This window comes from Somniosus microcephalus, chromosome 15 (genome assembly GCF_052327205.1).
Source record: "Somniosus microcephalus isolate GS21.2 chromosome 15, FLI_Smic_1.0, whole genome shotgun sequence".
Taxonomy (NCBI): Eukaryota; Metazoa; Chordata; class Chondrichthyes; order Squaliformes; family Somniosidae; genus Somniosus; species Somniosus microcephalus.
In genome coordinates this window covers 70,462,483-70,478,784 of record NC_141001.1, presented here as the reverse complement: position 1 = coordinate 70,478,784, position 16,302 = coordinate 70,462,483, and the positions used below count along the sequence as shown (strand labels likewise).

General features: G+C 45.5%; 1 protein-coding gene across 2 annotated transcripts in view; it reads left to right on the top strand.

Moving 5' to 3' along the window:
- The window catches only part of LOC147107022 (uncharacterized), a 364,818-nt gene that overhangs the window by 264,109 nt on the left and 84,407 nt on the right, over positions 1-16,302 (top strand). The window lies entirely within an intron of this gene.

Below are 16,302 nucleotides of genomic sequence, written 5' to 3'. Positions count from 1 at the left end.
GGAAAGTAAATTTAAAACAGCTCAGTGTCAGGAGGAACTTCATTCAACAAATGTTTGAAACAATCTACCTGGCAGGGTAGTAGAGATAAAACTATTTGGGACTGGTGTGAGAGTATCTATTGGGAAAGGGCAGCTACTACACAGTTAAGTTCAACATATAGGCATATAAAAAGATAATTAACAGTCAAAGATAAGGATGCTGGACTGGAAGAAGGCAAAGTTCAGAGAGATGAGAAGGGATCTGGTCCAAAATAACTGACAGGAAATTTAGCAAATAGGTTGGCAGATCAGCAATGGAAAATCTTCAAAATTTAGATAGAGTGCAAAAAAGGTGGATCGAAGAATATCATAGTATGATACAGCACAGAAGGAGGCTATTTAGCCTATCATGCCTGTGCCAGCTCCTTGGTAGACTTCTGTGGATAAATAGAAAGATTATACTGAACTGAAATGTAATATTTAGGCATTTTGGAGCTCTGATGTATCAGATCAGCATGGGTGCCACTTATGCTGCCTTAGATTGGGCCTCAGATGAGGACCAAGGTGACCAGCAACAGCCTACTGCTCACAGACCTGTAGCTCCACAGGAGAGAGAGGAGCAGCAGAGACCTGCAGCTCACAGGAGGCCATACCCGGCTCACAGGGTCTACAGGCAGAGAATAAGCTACTTCAACATGTCTGAACACCAGTGTAACAGGAGGCTCAGGGTTTCACGTGAGGTGGTGGTAGACATTTCCAGCCTACTGGAACAAGACTTGCTGCCAGCTGGACCTAGTGGCCAGTCGCTGTCAAAATCACCACCTCCCTCAATTTCTTTGCCTCTGGATCCTTCCAGGGCTCTGCCGGAGACATTTGTAGGATCTTGCAGTCAGCAGCAGCACACATACATAAGACAGGTGACTGATGGCTTGTTTGCCATGGCCACCAATTATGTCAACTTTGCCTGCGATGACACCAGTCAGAATTAGAGGGAGCTTGGGTTTGCAGCTCTGGCTGGTTTTCCACAGGTGCAGGGTGTCATCGGCACACATGTGGCAATTAAGGCACCCATAGATCACCCAGGAGTGTTTGTCAACCGCAAGGGCTTCCACTTCATTAATGTGTAGCTGGTGTGCAACCACAAAAAGATCTTATGCAGGTGTGCACAAGATTCCCAGGCAACTGCCATGAAGCTTTCGTCCTGCAGCAGTCCCCCCTCCCAGACATCTTCGCACCTGGAAGCAGAGTTAGCAGCTGGCTGCTTGGAGATGAGGGATGACCACTTAAACATGGCTGATGACACCTCTCAGAAACCCGAGGAATGAGGCCCAGGAATGCCATATGACGACCAGATGTGTCATCGAACCAGCCATTGGCATGCTGAAGATGCGCTTCAGGTGCCTGGACAGATCTGGATGCGCTTCAGGTGCCTGGACGGATCTGGATGCACCCTTCAGTACGCACCAGCCAGGGTCTCCAGAATGGCCGTAGTGTGCTACGCTCTGCACAACATTGCCCAGCAGTGAGGTTTGCACCTGCAGGAGGATGAAGATGAAGAGCATAGAGCCTCTTCGGAAGATTCCGCAAAGGAGGAGGAAGACGAGGAGGCGGAATGTGATGCGGGTAATGCACCACCAGCATTGTTGCCCGGGCTGCCCTGATTATTGCGAGGTTCACTTAGTTCCACCAGTGCACCCATAACAACCACAATGAAAAGCCACCTTAGCCACCCCCCACTCCCCGCCATGCCACTAACAGTCCTGCAAAAGCCAAGCATCCCTTTCACAGCCCCACATTAGTCGTCGCCAATTCATGTCTTCCCATCCATCATCAAACAACTGAAAAGGCCACTTGCCAGCCAGCAACCTAGAATAGGCAAGACTGGATAGTGGTGCAAAAGAATAATATTTATGTGCTTTAATACACAACAGAAACAATATAACAATGTCTAACACACCCATGTGCATAGCCTTGTGCAACTACAAATCTTTACTCTGCCTTTTCCTAGCACTTCTATGTGTTGCAACTCCTGTGGCTTCAGCAGAGGTAGAGGCAGGCTGCTCAGAACCCTGCTCTGACTGTTAAGTTGCTCTTGGCATATGCCCTCTGTGTTTTGGAGGCCATGAGGGCCACGGCAAAGACTGCTCCACCTGCACCTCTGCAGGGGCAGACTCGGCCATTTGGGACACGAGGCAGCATGTCGGGTACTGACTGGGGGGTGGGAGGCGTGGGGCAATGATTCAGAAGTGGAAGCGTTTTGAGCAGAGTCCCCACTTCCATGTTCCCTTTCGCCATCTTCCCTCTCATGGCCCAGCCGCACTTCCCTGCTAGCACTCTGCTGGAGACCACCTGCTGCAGATCAGTGGGGCGATGAATGGCCAAGATTAGGATCTCATTCATCCTATTTAAGGTGGCATCCAGCGTATGCAAGCCATTGTTGAAGGCCTGCATGCACGCATTCAATTGCCGCATTTGATGCTCCATGCAGTTGGCCACTCTATCCATGGAAGAAGACATCATTGCAATGGCCTGCGACAGCATGCGACTCATGCTTGAGGCGGACTCCTCCAATTTCTCTGCAGTCGTGCAGTGTGCTTGGAATGCTTGTCAGTACATCGCACATTCTCTGCTGCTGCTCAATAAGTATCCTCTTTATCAACAGTCCCCGGGGTACAGCATCTGTGTCCAGCAGAGCAGAGCTCTGAGAGTCCTGCGCCCTCTGACGCGGATTCTCCACTGCTATCCCTGACTCCACCATCTGCTCTTGCTCGCTTGTCAAGTGCGTGTCACAATGTGAAAACCCAACTATCTCTCTCTAACTACTGTCACTGAAGTGCAAGTATCTGAGCTGGTGCACGGTCTGCATAAGTCCTGTGACGGTGTACTCTCAGAGGGAGTGAGCTCCTCTGAGGAGACATCGTCGTCGTGGGCGACCTCGGCCACCTCCTGATGGATGCATGAAGGCCCTGTGGGAGATAAAAGACATGAATGAGTACTGTCAAGGTAAGATTGTTTGAAGTTATCATTACGCACATGATCATATTTCACTCACTGTTGACATCAAGCCAACATGACAGTGTTGTATGCCATGTGGCTGTCTGATATTTAATTCTGTCACTGGGTAGCTGGCAGGCCCCCACGTCCCCATTACCAAAGGCCAGGGACACCGAGACTCAGCTGATCTCAAGCACCTTCTCCTCTGTAGCCATTAATTGTGAGATCTTTGGAGGGCCACCTCCGGTTCTCTGCCTCTCCCTGCTCTTCTGTGCTTTCTTCTCCTGCAAAAAGGGAAAGAAGAGACCTATGAGTGAGAGTAATGGCATGTGTTCATCTGAGGGATGGAGAGCATTTGTTGAGGATGACTGTGAGGGATAGGCATGACATTGCATAAGGATGAGTGTGAGTGCCAGTGGTGGATGGATAGATGGGGATGTGAGAAAGTGCATAGACAGAAATGGAATGGGTGCACCTGCAAGGTAAGTTGGTGTGAGGAGTAATGTGCTGGAGCAGGCTTGAGAAGGCAGAGTGAAAGGGTTGGGGTGATACGCATATCAATATGTAGGGCAATGTGCTATCTCATCTTTCCTGTCCTGTTTGGGTTATTGAAGCGCCTCCTGTATTGGATCCAAGAACGTGGCACCACGCTCCTGCTGCTGATCTGCTCGGCAACCTCCAACCATGCCTTCTTTGTCTCGGCAGCAGGCTTCTTCCTCCCATTACGAGGAAACAGTATCTCACTCCGGGTCCCCTCAGGCCCCATCAGCACATCCAGGGAGGCGCGGTGAAGCGGGGCGCAGCCTTTGCCCGTCTCGACTCCATTCCAACACTTTTTTCTCTCTCCATGACAGTTCCAACTGTTTCAACTTGCATGTTTGGAGTGTCCCTTTAAATACTGGAGTTGATTGTGTCATGCTGTAAACTTCTATGGTTCTGTGGGACATTCAGAGCACAGCTGGATGCTATAACAACAGAGTTAGGGCAATGGAAGGCTGAACTTTGATGGGCTAAATGCCCTTAACTTCTTACATCGAGGAAGATAAATTATTTTTGTTACCTCAAGTACTGCAAAACTTAAATTGCATGGAATTTCAGGTAACCGACTCTGGCACAGATGTTACGCATTGATGCAATTTGAACCCTTAAGATTATTGGAAAATGCAGCAGTTCAAATGAATGTTTTTTTTATTGAAACCGCACCACCCCCCCCCCCGGGTCCTCCTGATGTTTCCCATGTCAGTTGTTCCTCAGAATTTCCACTGTGCTGCTTAATACTCTGATCTTGCAGGCAATTAATTTTCATGATGTTCCTGCTGCTTCTAATAAAATTTCTCTATGTTGCATACTCATCTATTTGCACAGTTGGTCTTGCAACAACAGCTTGTATAAGTTTTTGAGTTTCCTATCCCTCTATTTATCTGTAGAACTTTAATATGGTAAGGGGAGAACAGAGTTGAGGTTAGTACTAACACCATAATAAGACAGGTGGCAGCCATTTTTATTTGTGCCCACCCTCCTTATCCTATTCATGAAACTCTGCTGTAATGTATTTAGGCTGGTTTCGCAAACGAGGCAGTGCTTCTGAGTGCTTGGACACACATTCAGTCTTCAGATGGAAGCATAAACAAGGCATAATTCTTATCCAGAACTTTGGTTCTTCCAATAATAATTGTTGTTTTGTCTACCCCCTTATAGTTAGTGAACTGCTTTGATTTTAGTGTCAGAATTTTCACTTGATGAGTAAGAATAGCTTTAAAGGAGCTACAGTAGCTATGTGAGATACTAATTATGCTGAAGATGGAGTGCTGCTTAATCTCTACTAACTACATATGTCTTCAATCATATTTCTTCTTATCTATAAACAAACCTTATTATGTTAAGGATACAGTAAATATACTTAATAAACTATGATTCAGTTGATCACAGAAATTTATGTAGATCAGTTTTTCCAAAAAGGAAGAATGGCTCCATTTATAATTCATTGGTTCCCAGAGTGGTTTAAGTGCACACTGACATAAATCAAAATTCTAGTAATGGAAGGAAATGCTATTAAGGAACTCGGGGTGTAGTTCTAGTACCATCTGCAGTAATGGAGGAAAAACTTCAATTGAAATTATATTTTTATTGATAGCTTGAATCTATTTCTGATCTTATTGTGATAGCATCACATAAACAATGTGACATCTACAATATTTGCAGGAACAGACAACTGAAAACAGCTGTGAGAAAAGTCATCCAGCATTATCAAGAAACAGGGCAAGAAACTGAATTGCTTTAAAAATGCATCCACAATAAGTTTCTTTAAATTCTGCAATTCATTAAAAAGAGTAGGACAGTCTTATCCGAAATGACATTTGAAAAGTCTCCTTCATTCATTATCCATGTATTATTGACCAAGTTGAGCATATCAGCAGGAGAAATTGCAAGAATGTGGCTGTCCCTTTTTAAATTTTGTTTTCGAGCAGCTCCACGTGACTTCCCCTTTCTATGGGCTAAATAGGCACCCCAATATAGCAATGTAATATTTTTTGGCGTCATTAGCACCTGTTGCATTTGTGCTGCTCCTGTAAATGAGATTTTAACCCAGCCTGCCCAGCGCAAACGGTGTAGGCAGGTCACTGTTATATGCTCCACCCACTATTCAGTTCCATTGACTTCAATAGACTGAATATCAGGTTGGCAAATGCAATTCTGCCGGTATTGCATTTCCACCCATGTCCAATTTCACCCCTATCATGTTCCTTTAGCAACGGCAATACAAAATGGAGTTATTTCAGAAGTCAATAAAGCCTGCATCCATTTCTCCAAAGTGTCACCGCTCTTTCCCTGACACACAGTGGCGGGGACCCAATTCAGGTAATTAGTGGCTTGTTTAGAGCCACTTAAGAATGATTTTCAGCTTGTCTTTTGCATTTGACAGCTCATCTACAGGGTGGTCGTGGACCACGTCTGTCAAGCTGAGGCGGGAGTTCAGTGGCCATTGAATCAGCTGTTGAGTTGACAGCTTCAAATGTAAAGTAAAAGTTCCTGCCTTAGAGATATCTTCCCTCAGCCACAAGCTCTTCCTCACTGCATTTCCACAGCAGATTCACCATGCTGCAAGTCTTTACATAAGTCTCCATCCAGTCTGACCTCATTTCCCCTCTCACCATTGACAGATTGCTCTGTCATCTCTACTTCACCTGCCATCTATTCCATCAGCATGTGTGCCCTTTATACTCTCTCACCTTGGTCCTCAGAATCCCACCACGATCAGCCCTAGCACCAGGCACACTAGCAGCACCAACAACAACACCACCAATCTTCTCCGCAATCAACTGATGCTGCACAGGACAGAGGGCATCAGCAACCGACCACATTGCTGCCAGGGATGGCCTCACCATGGCCAGATTTACTTCACTTAATGCTGTAAACCCTGGCTGCCACATGATGTGCCAGGTTGGCACCACCCCACACCAACACCATAAAGCATCCCTACAATGCCCAAGCCATTCCTTTCACACTCATCACCATTGCAGAGGGTACCGTTATGTCTCACCATTCACTGCGACTCACTAAGTCACTTCCAAAGGTGCACACAAATCTGTCCAAGAATGCAAAGTGTTGAAAATAAAGGTTTCAATGTTTGACACCACATTAACAGAAACTTTACATGAACATTGCATAAAACACCCAAGTGTCTACCCTTGTGTGTTGTTAATTGGTATGCTTGCACTAGGATGAGAGTGAGTGTGAGGGGTGGCTAGTGAGATGGGGATGTGATAATATAAGTAGAGAGGGATAGGTGGAGGTGCAAGGTAAGTTGGTGTGAGTAAGGATGTGCAGGGGTAGGGTAGCGAAGGCAGGGTGATGGGGATGTGATGAGAGGCACATGTGGTTGAGTGTGGCTTTGTACTAACGTTTCATGATCTACTGAGATCATTGAAACATTTGCGGCACTGCACCCAGGTCCTCCTGACCACATTCCTGCTTGTGCCCTCCTCTGCAATGTGCAACCAGGCAGTGTGGATCTCCTGGAGAGGTCTCTTCTACCCATGGGAAGGGAAGAGGACCCCCCTGTGTGCTGTGACTCCCTCCATAAGCATATGGAGGGAGTCATGGGAGAGCCTTTGAGCAGCCTTGTGCCTTTGTGCAGTCATTGTCAGTGTTTGCAGCACCTCTGCTGTAGAACACTGACAGCACAAATGTCAAAATAAATTTGGCCACGTTCCCTTTAAGGAAACGGCTGATGACGCGTCATCAAATGACATCACCAGACCCGCTTCCTCTAATTGGCCGGGGAACACACTGGGCGGGCTTAACAAGCCCTATCAAGGGAAATTCATTTCACAGAGTGGGATAGAGCCAGCAGTGGGGTCGGGACCCGCCACTGACGTTGCCCACCACGAACCACCAAGGTTAGTGAAATCCCGGCCTATATCTTTGAAGGTATAATCCACAGGAGAAATATTTTACCCTGTTGCGGTCCCATCAAATTATATCAGAATTCCCATGCCAGAAGAGGAAAGCTGCACAATGATGGGAAGTTAAATTACATCTGGCATAGAGCTTGCTTTTTTTATTAATTTGTTAATTTCATTTTGCACTAGTTTCATTTAAGCTGTTAGAACTCTTCTTCTACCATTTTTATCACACATCCTGCATTTAGCCTGTGACTTTACTGATTATAACCATATCCTGTTTAAGCACATCAGTATACATTCTGAGGTTTGACCAGCTAAGTGGCTGCTAATATATAGATTCACATTTGCTTGTAATTCTATGTATGTGTTTACAGAATAAGAAAACTTGTTTGAAATTGCTGTACATTAAAGTTGAAGTAAGCATGTAAATCCAAAGACTCAAAAACTAAAACTATATGGTTTTAGGAGCTAAAATGTTACGGGTGAATAGCTACAGTGGAACCAGTCAAGCATGTGGTTACCACATGTGTGCAATGTTTTCATAAAACTAAAAATATCTATAGCAACCTGGGCAACATTGCAACTGTTTTCTACCTCCACAAATTCTGCTGTGGAGCCTGCAAGTTGGTTATAAATATGTTTGTGATATGTTTGAAAAAACGAAAAGCAACAAAAAATTGTTAAATTCACTAACCTCTTTATTTTCAAACTTATAAACTTAAAAACGAGTTTGTTTTGCAAATTCTGTTCCCAGTTACAAATAAATAAATGTGTTTCTCTTCTGTTACCCTACCACTTTCCCACCCAAAAACATTTGGGGCTCCGATCATTTCTAATTGAAAAATAATGAAAAAACTTTCTTAACACATAGAAACAAAATATTGTACGTGCAAATTGTGGTGGGGCACATGTTGTAGCTTCTAATGATACCAGATGAATTGTTGTACAGGTTGACTATCCCTTATCCGAAAACCTTGGGACCAGCTGTGTTTCGGTTTTCGGAAATTTTCAGATTTCAGAAGGTATTATTTCAGACTGGGAAACTCTGAACATTAAATTAATTTGGTAATTAGTATTTGTATTTAATATAAATTTTAAAAGTTCAGGCTACCTCTTGCGACTGTTGCGTGTCTCATTCCCCTTCCTGCTTCTCTGTGCTGCCGCTTCCAGTCTGTTTACAGCTCCCCCATCTCCGTATCTGAATTCCTTTACTTAGCGGGGGTCTGGGGCTCGACTGCCGCCGCCAGTTGTGGGAAAGCCGAATATCGGCTGACTCCTACGCTAAGCTGGCCCGCAAATCAGGTCGGGGGGGTGGGGGGGGGAAGAAAAGAATATCAGACGGGCCGCTGCAGCTATCGGACGGGCTGCTGTATTGTTGGGTTCACTCTCCCGGTACCTCCTTCACACTGCCCGGCTCGGCCTGCAATCTCCTACCCAGGAGGGAACTCTGTGACCCTCTGCCCTGCTCACAGGGAAAGGCAGAGCTCCCTCAGTCACACTTAACATTGAGAGCAAAGGCCGGCGTGTCGACAATCTGCAGGAATTCTTGTTCTGGGCCCCAGAGGACCACTCCTGTCATGTTTTGCGCCACTCGGGTCATGTCGTGCGCACGACTTACACTGAACAAAAAAACTTGAGGTTTTCGGTTTTAGGAAGTTCGGATAAAGGATAGTCTACCTGTAATTAAGTCACAGCCTTGTGGCTCCCGTCCACATGTGTATTCTACTAAAAGTATAGTCATCCATAAGTAGGGTAGTGAGGCTTGTGCATTCACGCTGGTTCCCCAATGATAATTTCTACTTCTATTGGGAGCTGCTGAAGAGAGAATTACCAAAAATATGTGTACGTGGTGAAGAAAAGGAATGGGTATTAGTTATTCACCCCTCTCCTCTCCACCATTCCTTTTCAACCTCTTCATTGACTTGCAAAGTTCTCTCATTTAGGCTGGCACCCAACCTGCTTTCAGACCTCTATCGATATTCCTTTCTGACAAACCATTGAAGATGTGTGGGGCTGACCTAGAATTACTTTCCCTCGCAGTGGAGATGTACTTGACAACTCCCTCTAATCCCTCTGATATTGTGAACTCACCGTGTGACCTGAATCCAGAAATAATAATTCCAACCAGCTACTTTTTTGTTTTTATTTTGGATTTTCTGTCTGATGCAGAATAAAACTGTCATATTTTGGAAAAAATAAAATAAATTAATGGAGGAAGTTTTCTTAAATTATATTATTAAAAAAATGTTTGAATGGAGGAGTAGGGCAGTGTTCGCCTCCCAAAATATCAAGGGTTTGGTTCCTGGGTCTCCCTGCGAGCAGATTCTCCCTAAAACATATTGGCTGGGTTTGGACATTCTTCAGCCAGACCACCAGATGGAGCATTGCTGTATGAAGAATCTTTTTTGCTAAGCTTTCCATTCATTAAACATAAATTAAACAATTGATGAAAGTGGCAGAATTTGTTTATCAGAGAACTTACTTATTACTTGGTGTGTGGAAATGTAATTCTGTTTCTTTAGGTGCAGGATTTTTTTTTCGGAAACCTCAATTGAGGGCGAAGATCTATAGTGCAGAACAGCATTAAATTTGGAAAGAACAGGAGGGAAGATGAGATATATAATGTTCCCTTTATAAAAAAAAAAATTTTTTAAAAATTGGGCCACGGGGCCCCTTAAACAGGCTGCACGGCCCATTCAAAATTCCGCGCATGCACGGTTTTTTCCATTTAAAAGCCGGCTCACCAGTTGTGCGGGACCTGCAGAGTGCTGTGCAGCCGCGCAGCTTAAAGGGAACATTGGTGCACACCACTGCCAAGTGGAAAGATATGGGTTTGAGCCTGCTGTTTTCCCCATGGATTGAGTTATCAGTCTCAGCGTGTAGTTGTGGGGAGGAGGTCCAGTAAGAAGAATATTGGCCCGGATTTTGCGGTCAGTGGCGAACAAGTGGCGCCAGCCATTCATTACACTGACACATGCCCACATACTTTCTGTGGGCTTTTGCACTGGAACTTGCGGTGATTAGAAATCCATTTCAGCAATGCACCCTCTACAGGGGATCTGGGACTTGTGTGAACAGGGCAAGCAACTGCGTGCCGCCTTAACCAATCAGATTGAAGAATTCTTAATGAGGCGCACAGAGACTAAACCAGGAAGTGTAAGTTAGAATAGTTAATTCTATGACAAATAATGTTCAGAAAGCAAAATAAAGGGAAGGAACGAACAATGGGATTAAGAGAGAGATAAAAAAGAAAGAAAATGTTTTATTAAAAAATTTTTTAATCTCCAACAATAATCTTAAAATCTGAAGTTAATTTTCAGTGCCGGAGAGGTTGTTTGGCAGTAATTAAGACTTATCAGGCCATTAAAAATTCATTTACACTTGAATGGACAAGTCCTAACTTTTTCTGGCGTGTTTAGTGGGTATCTAGTGGGTAAGTACCGCAAATTCATGCCCTTACATGTATTTGAATGCGGAGTCTCTCGGCAAGATACTGATATAGTGAAGCTTCTGGAGGTGCAGGGCAACTCGGACAGCAACTTCCTGATTTCCGCATTTAGCTGTGCATGTGCGATCGGCGGAAGTTGCTGTCCAATTTACTCCTTAATAATGGTGAACACTGATAGCCTCACTGTTATTTTTACCGCAAAATCCAGGACATTATTTATAATTTTGTTGGTTTGTTGCCTACTTTCCCTTCCTCTTCCTTTCTTCAATCCTATTCTCCTCCCCTTGCATCTCCTCTTTCCTGCCATGTTAATTGGGTACAAAGGCACACTGGAAGAGCATATAAATTACAGTTCATATGTTTGCCTGGGGCAAGCTAATCACCACATCAAAGAATCACAATCACAAATTGTAATGACAGAATCAAAATCCAAGTCCTTGAGATTATGTTGTGAGAAATTGATACAAAATTCCTTTTGCCCAAATTGTGTAATTTCATTAATATCATGCAGCATAATTTGAATCCCAAGTGTCAAAAGCTATGGAGAGATTACTTTTGCAAAATACAGTGCAATAATTCGTAATGTCTGATGAGTCAAGTGTGGGAGTTGACATCTCAAAGGCTTCATCTTATATCGTCTTCATAGACCTTGTCTCCTTGTAATTACTAGGTTGCAGCAACAAATGTCCGCACCAAACACAAGATGTTTTTAAAGTTAAGAGAGTAATTGAATTAATGAATGTTTATGGCTCCATACATTTATTTAATTGTAATGTAAAACATGTAACATCAGGAATTCATCATACTTTTTGCAGATGTGTGAGTGCAGCTTGAAATTTGCTAAACAGTACTCAGAGGTGAAGACTCAGTTGTGACTAATTTTTTTTAAAAACACACATAGGATAGAGTAAACCACCCACCACTAAACTAACTTACATAATTTAAGACATTTTTCTTCAAGTGCCAAAATGTTTCACCAGACCATTTTTGAAAAACTGAACAGATAGTTGACCTGAATTGTTAAAAAATGGTGATTGTTTTCAGAGTAAAGCATAAATCCATCTAGATATTAGGAACATAGGAGGCCATTAATGCCCCTCGAGCCTGTTCCACCATTCAATTAGAAATAGTAGATGCATTGCTGGTCATCTTCCAGAACTCGATAGACTCTGGAACAGTACCCATGGATTGGAGGTTAGCTAATGTTACCCCACTATTCAAAAAAGGTGGTCGAGAAAAAGCGGGGAATTATAGACCGGTAAGCCTGACATCGGCAGTGGGGAAAATGCTAGAATCTATTATAAAAGATGTAATAGCAGAGCACTTGGTAAGCAGTGACAGGATCGGACAAAGTCAACATGGATTTACAAAAGGTAAATCATGCTTGACTAATCTACTGGAATTTTTTGAGGATGTAACTGGTAAAATAGATAAGGGAGAACCAGTGGATGTGGTGTATTTGGACTTTCAGAAGGCTTTCGATAAGGCCCCACATAAGAGATTAGCGTGCAAAATTAAGGCACATGGGATTGGGGGCAAGGTATTGACTTGGATAGAGAACTGGTTGGCGGACAGAAAGCAAAGAGTTGGAATAAACGGGTCATTTTCCGAGTGGCAGGCAGTGACTAGTGGGGCACCGCAAGGATCGGTCCAAGGACCCCAGCTGTTCACAATATATATTAATGATCTGGACGAGGGAATTGGATGTAATATCTCCAAATTTGCAGACGACACAAAGCTGGGTGGGAGGGTAAGCTGTGAGGAGGATGTTGTGAAACTCCAGTACGATTTGGACAGATTGGGTGATTGGGCAGAAACATGGCAAATGCACTATAATGTGGATAAATGTGAGGTTATCCACTTTGGTGGCAAAAACAGGAAGGTAGATTGGGAGAAGGGGAAATGCAAAGAGACCTGGGTGTTCTTGTGCACCAGTCGCTGAAGGTAAGCATGCAGGTGCAGCAGGCGGTTAAGAAGGCAAATGGTATGTTGGCCTTCGTAGCAAGAGGGTTCGAGTACAGGAACAAGGATGTCTTGCTACAGTTGTACAGGGCCTTGGTGAGACCACACCTTGAGTATTGTGTGCAGTTTTGGTCGCCTTACCTGAGGAAGGACGTTCTTGCCATGGAAGGAGTGCAGCGAAGATTCACCAGGCTGATACCTGGGATGGCAGGAATGACCTATGAGGAGAGATTGTGTCGATTGGGCTTATACTCACTGGAGTTTAGAAGATTGAGAGGGGATCTCATCGAAACTTATAAAATTCTGTCAGGCCTGGACAGACTAGATGCAGGAAGGATGTTTATGATGGCCGGGGAGTCCAGAACCAGGGGTCATAGTCTAAGGATAAGGGGTAAACCATTTAGGACTGAAATGAGGAGGAATTTCTTCACCCAGAGAGTGGTGAACCTGTGGAATTCTCTGCCACAGAGGGCGGTGGAGGCCAGTTCATTAAATATATTCAAGAAGGAGTTGGATATATTTCTTAAGGCTAAAGGGATCAAGGGATATGGGGAGAAGGCAGGGACAGGGCACTGAATTTGGATGATCAGCCATGATCTCATTGAATGGCGGAGCAGGCTCGAAGGGCCGAATGGCCTACTCCTGCTCCTATCTTCTATGTTTCTATCATGGCTGATCTGCAGCTCAACTCCATTTACCCATTTTCAAAGAGCCAGCACAGATACAATGGCCGCGATTTTCCCAGCGGAGGTGGGTTGGAGTTGGGTTGGCGGGTACCGGTCCCGCTGCCGGTTTCAGCTGCTCCAATTTAACGATTTTAATTTAACGGCTTATTAAGCTGCCGTGCGCACTACCCGGCCCAATCAGTGGGTGCGGGTGTGCTGCTCGCCTCTGCTTACGTCATCGATTCATGTGCATTCAAGGGGCCCATGTAGCCTTTGGATTTCATTTCCTTTCTGATGCTCCTGATAACTGGTCTTTGGAAGATGACTGCTTCAAGAGCAAAGGCTGCTCCTCGATTTGATGATGACTCCCTCCATGCTCTTGTGGGGGGAGTTAAAGGGTGCAAGGCAGTTCTGTTCCCTCCCAATGGCCGGAGGAAACCTCCTCAGCACACAAAGGCAGCCTGGCTGCAAATTGCTGAGGAGGTAAGCGCTAGGTTAAATGATCTGCTACGCTCAGCAAAAGTGAGTATAACATCACACTTGCCTTCAATCTGCTTCCCATCTCTTCTCATTGCCAGCACTCTGCATTGTCAACCTACTCCTCCACATCCCAACTTACCCTTACATCCCTTGCACCCTTAACTATCCCTCTATGTACAGAATCACTTCACCATCCTACAATGCACCCCTCACACTCTCACTCACTCTCACTATTATGCAATGACAACAACTAACAATGCACAGGGAGGCACCTTGGTATTGGCACCTCACTCCATCTTTGTCTCCCTCAAAACATTTGTTATCCATTCTTAACACTGACTTCATCAATCTCGCTGAAACTCCACTTGTGTCCCTCATTGCAGGAAGAGAGAGCCCACAATAAGAGGGAGAGGGGGAGGACAGGAGGAGGCGCACCACCCTTGGCGCATTTAACAAACGCTGAGGAGGCTGCTCTCGACATCATCGGAGGTGCAGAGGAGCTGGAAGTGGGGAAGGAGAGACGGGCGCAGTAGAGCAAGCTGGTGACACAATAGATTTGCAACCCTCTCATTTAGATTTCATGACTGACTGAGATGGCATCTGATGTTCATACAGATTGACTTCTGATCATCTGTACAATAGGATATGTCTGCTATCTAAATATCACATGTCTAACTCATGCCTTTACTCCCCCACAGGACCATTGAGAGTCCTCCTCCCCACTGTCCACGAGGAAGAGCCATATGACTCCTCAGTGTCACCAGAAATCAGCGCAGCCAGCACCAGTGCAGATACGCACACCTCGGTGGGTCCTTCGCGACACAGAGTAGTGTTGTCACCTGGGGTATCACGGCTCACAAGTGAGCATCAGCAGATGGTGGAGACAGCGACAGCAGTGGAGCGTCCTCGTCTAAGGCCGCAGGACGCTGCTAGCTCTGCTCAGCTGCATGTCGACTCTGTTCCTCTGGGGCCATCCAGAAAGAGAGCGGTGCTGGAACTTCAGGAACAAGTGCAAGAGTCTCTGACAGGGTTTGCATCCATGGTAACTGCGAGTGTGCGTAGAATGGAGGAGTCCATCTCAAACATGAGCAGTGCCGTGGTGCATGTAATGGCGAATGTAGGTGCCGCCATGGAAAGGATGGCGACCTCCATGGAGGACATAAATCGACAGACTCAAATGAACATGGTGACTCTTCTAAATAGATGGCCTGCTATGGTGGATAGATGGGCATCTATTGAGGAGAAGAACCAGAGGTACATGGACATCCTCGTTATGAGGACTGTCAGTACAGAGATGGGTCCTCATGGCCCCACTGATGAACAGCGAGGTGCTCTCCAGCCATTTGCAAGCAGTGAAGTGTGGGTGACCCATGAGAGGGATGTTGGTGGTCCACAGCAAGGAAGTGTGGGCTCCTCTCCAAGCGCTCACACTCCCATGCCACTGCGGAGCCCTCGGTCAGAGCCCTAGATCCCTCACCCAACTGAGATGGCCGTCTCAGCCCCTGCACAGCCTTAGGAAGAGCAGACTGTTGCGGAGCGCTCCCAGGCTCCCAAACCCAGAGGACGCCCGCCAAAGGCGTCTAAGCAGGCGCAGCATAGAAGTGAGCAAGGTGCCTCTAGATCTGCTGAAGCCACAGAGGAAGCACCACGTAGATGCACGCATAAGAGAAAGTTAACACACAAATAGTCACAAGGGTAGTTACTTGGGTGTTTTGATCTCATACAAAGTAACGTTTGTCATCATGATTTTACATGTATTAAAGAAATGCGATGGCAAAGATTCAAAGAGTTGGCCTATGTGTGCTCAGAAACGGAAGTTGCACTGTGAGGGGTCAGGGCGCCTTTCATCTGTAATGATGGTGATGAGAGTGATAGGAAACAGCAGTTTATTGTACGGATGCTGTATGGTGTGTTAAGAAGGTCAGCTAGACATTCATTTCCATGTGCCAGCCACATGTGTTTGATGCGTAAACTTAGGTGAATCTGGCATGGGTTAGTGTACCCCTTGCCTCACGGCCAGCAGTGTGGTCGCGTGCTGGTGAAATTGGCATATCTGCCTCCGCAAGGTGTCCCTCATCTGCCACCTCCTCTTCTGAGCAGGCTGTGCGCTGAGCCACTTCCTCAGGCAGCGCTAAGCCACGCTGCTGTGCGATGTTGTGCAGGGCACAGCAGACCACGATGATTCCAGAGACCCTGGCTAGTGCGTATTGTATGGTTCCACCAGATCTGTCGAGGCATCTGAATCGCATTTTGAGCAAGCGGATGGTTTGCTGTATGATGCTTCTGGTGGAAATGTGGCTCACATTGCATCGCTCCTCAGCTTCGTTTGATGGCCTCCTCATCAGTGTCATTAGCCACTTTTTCAGAG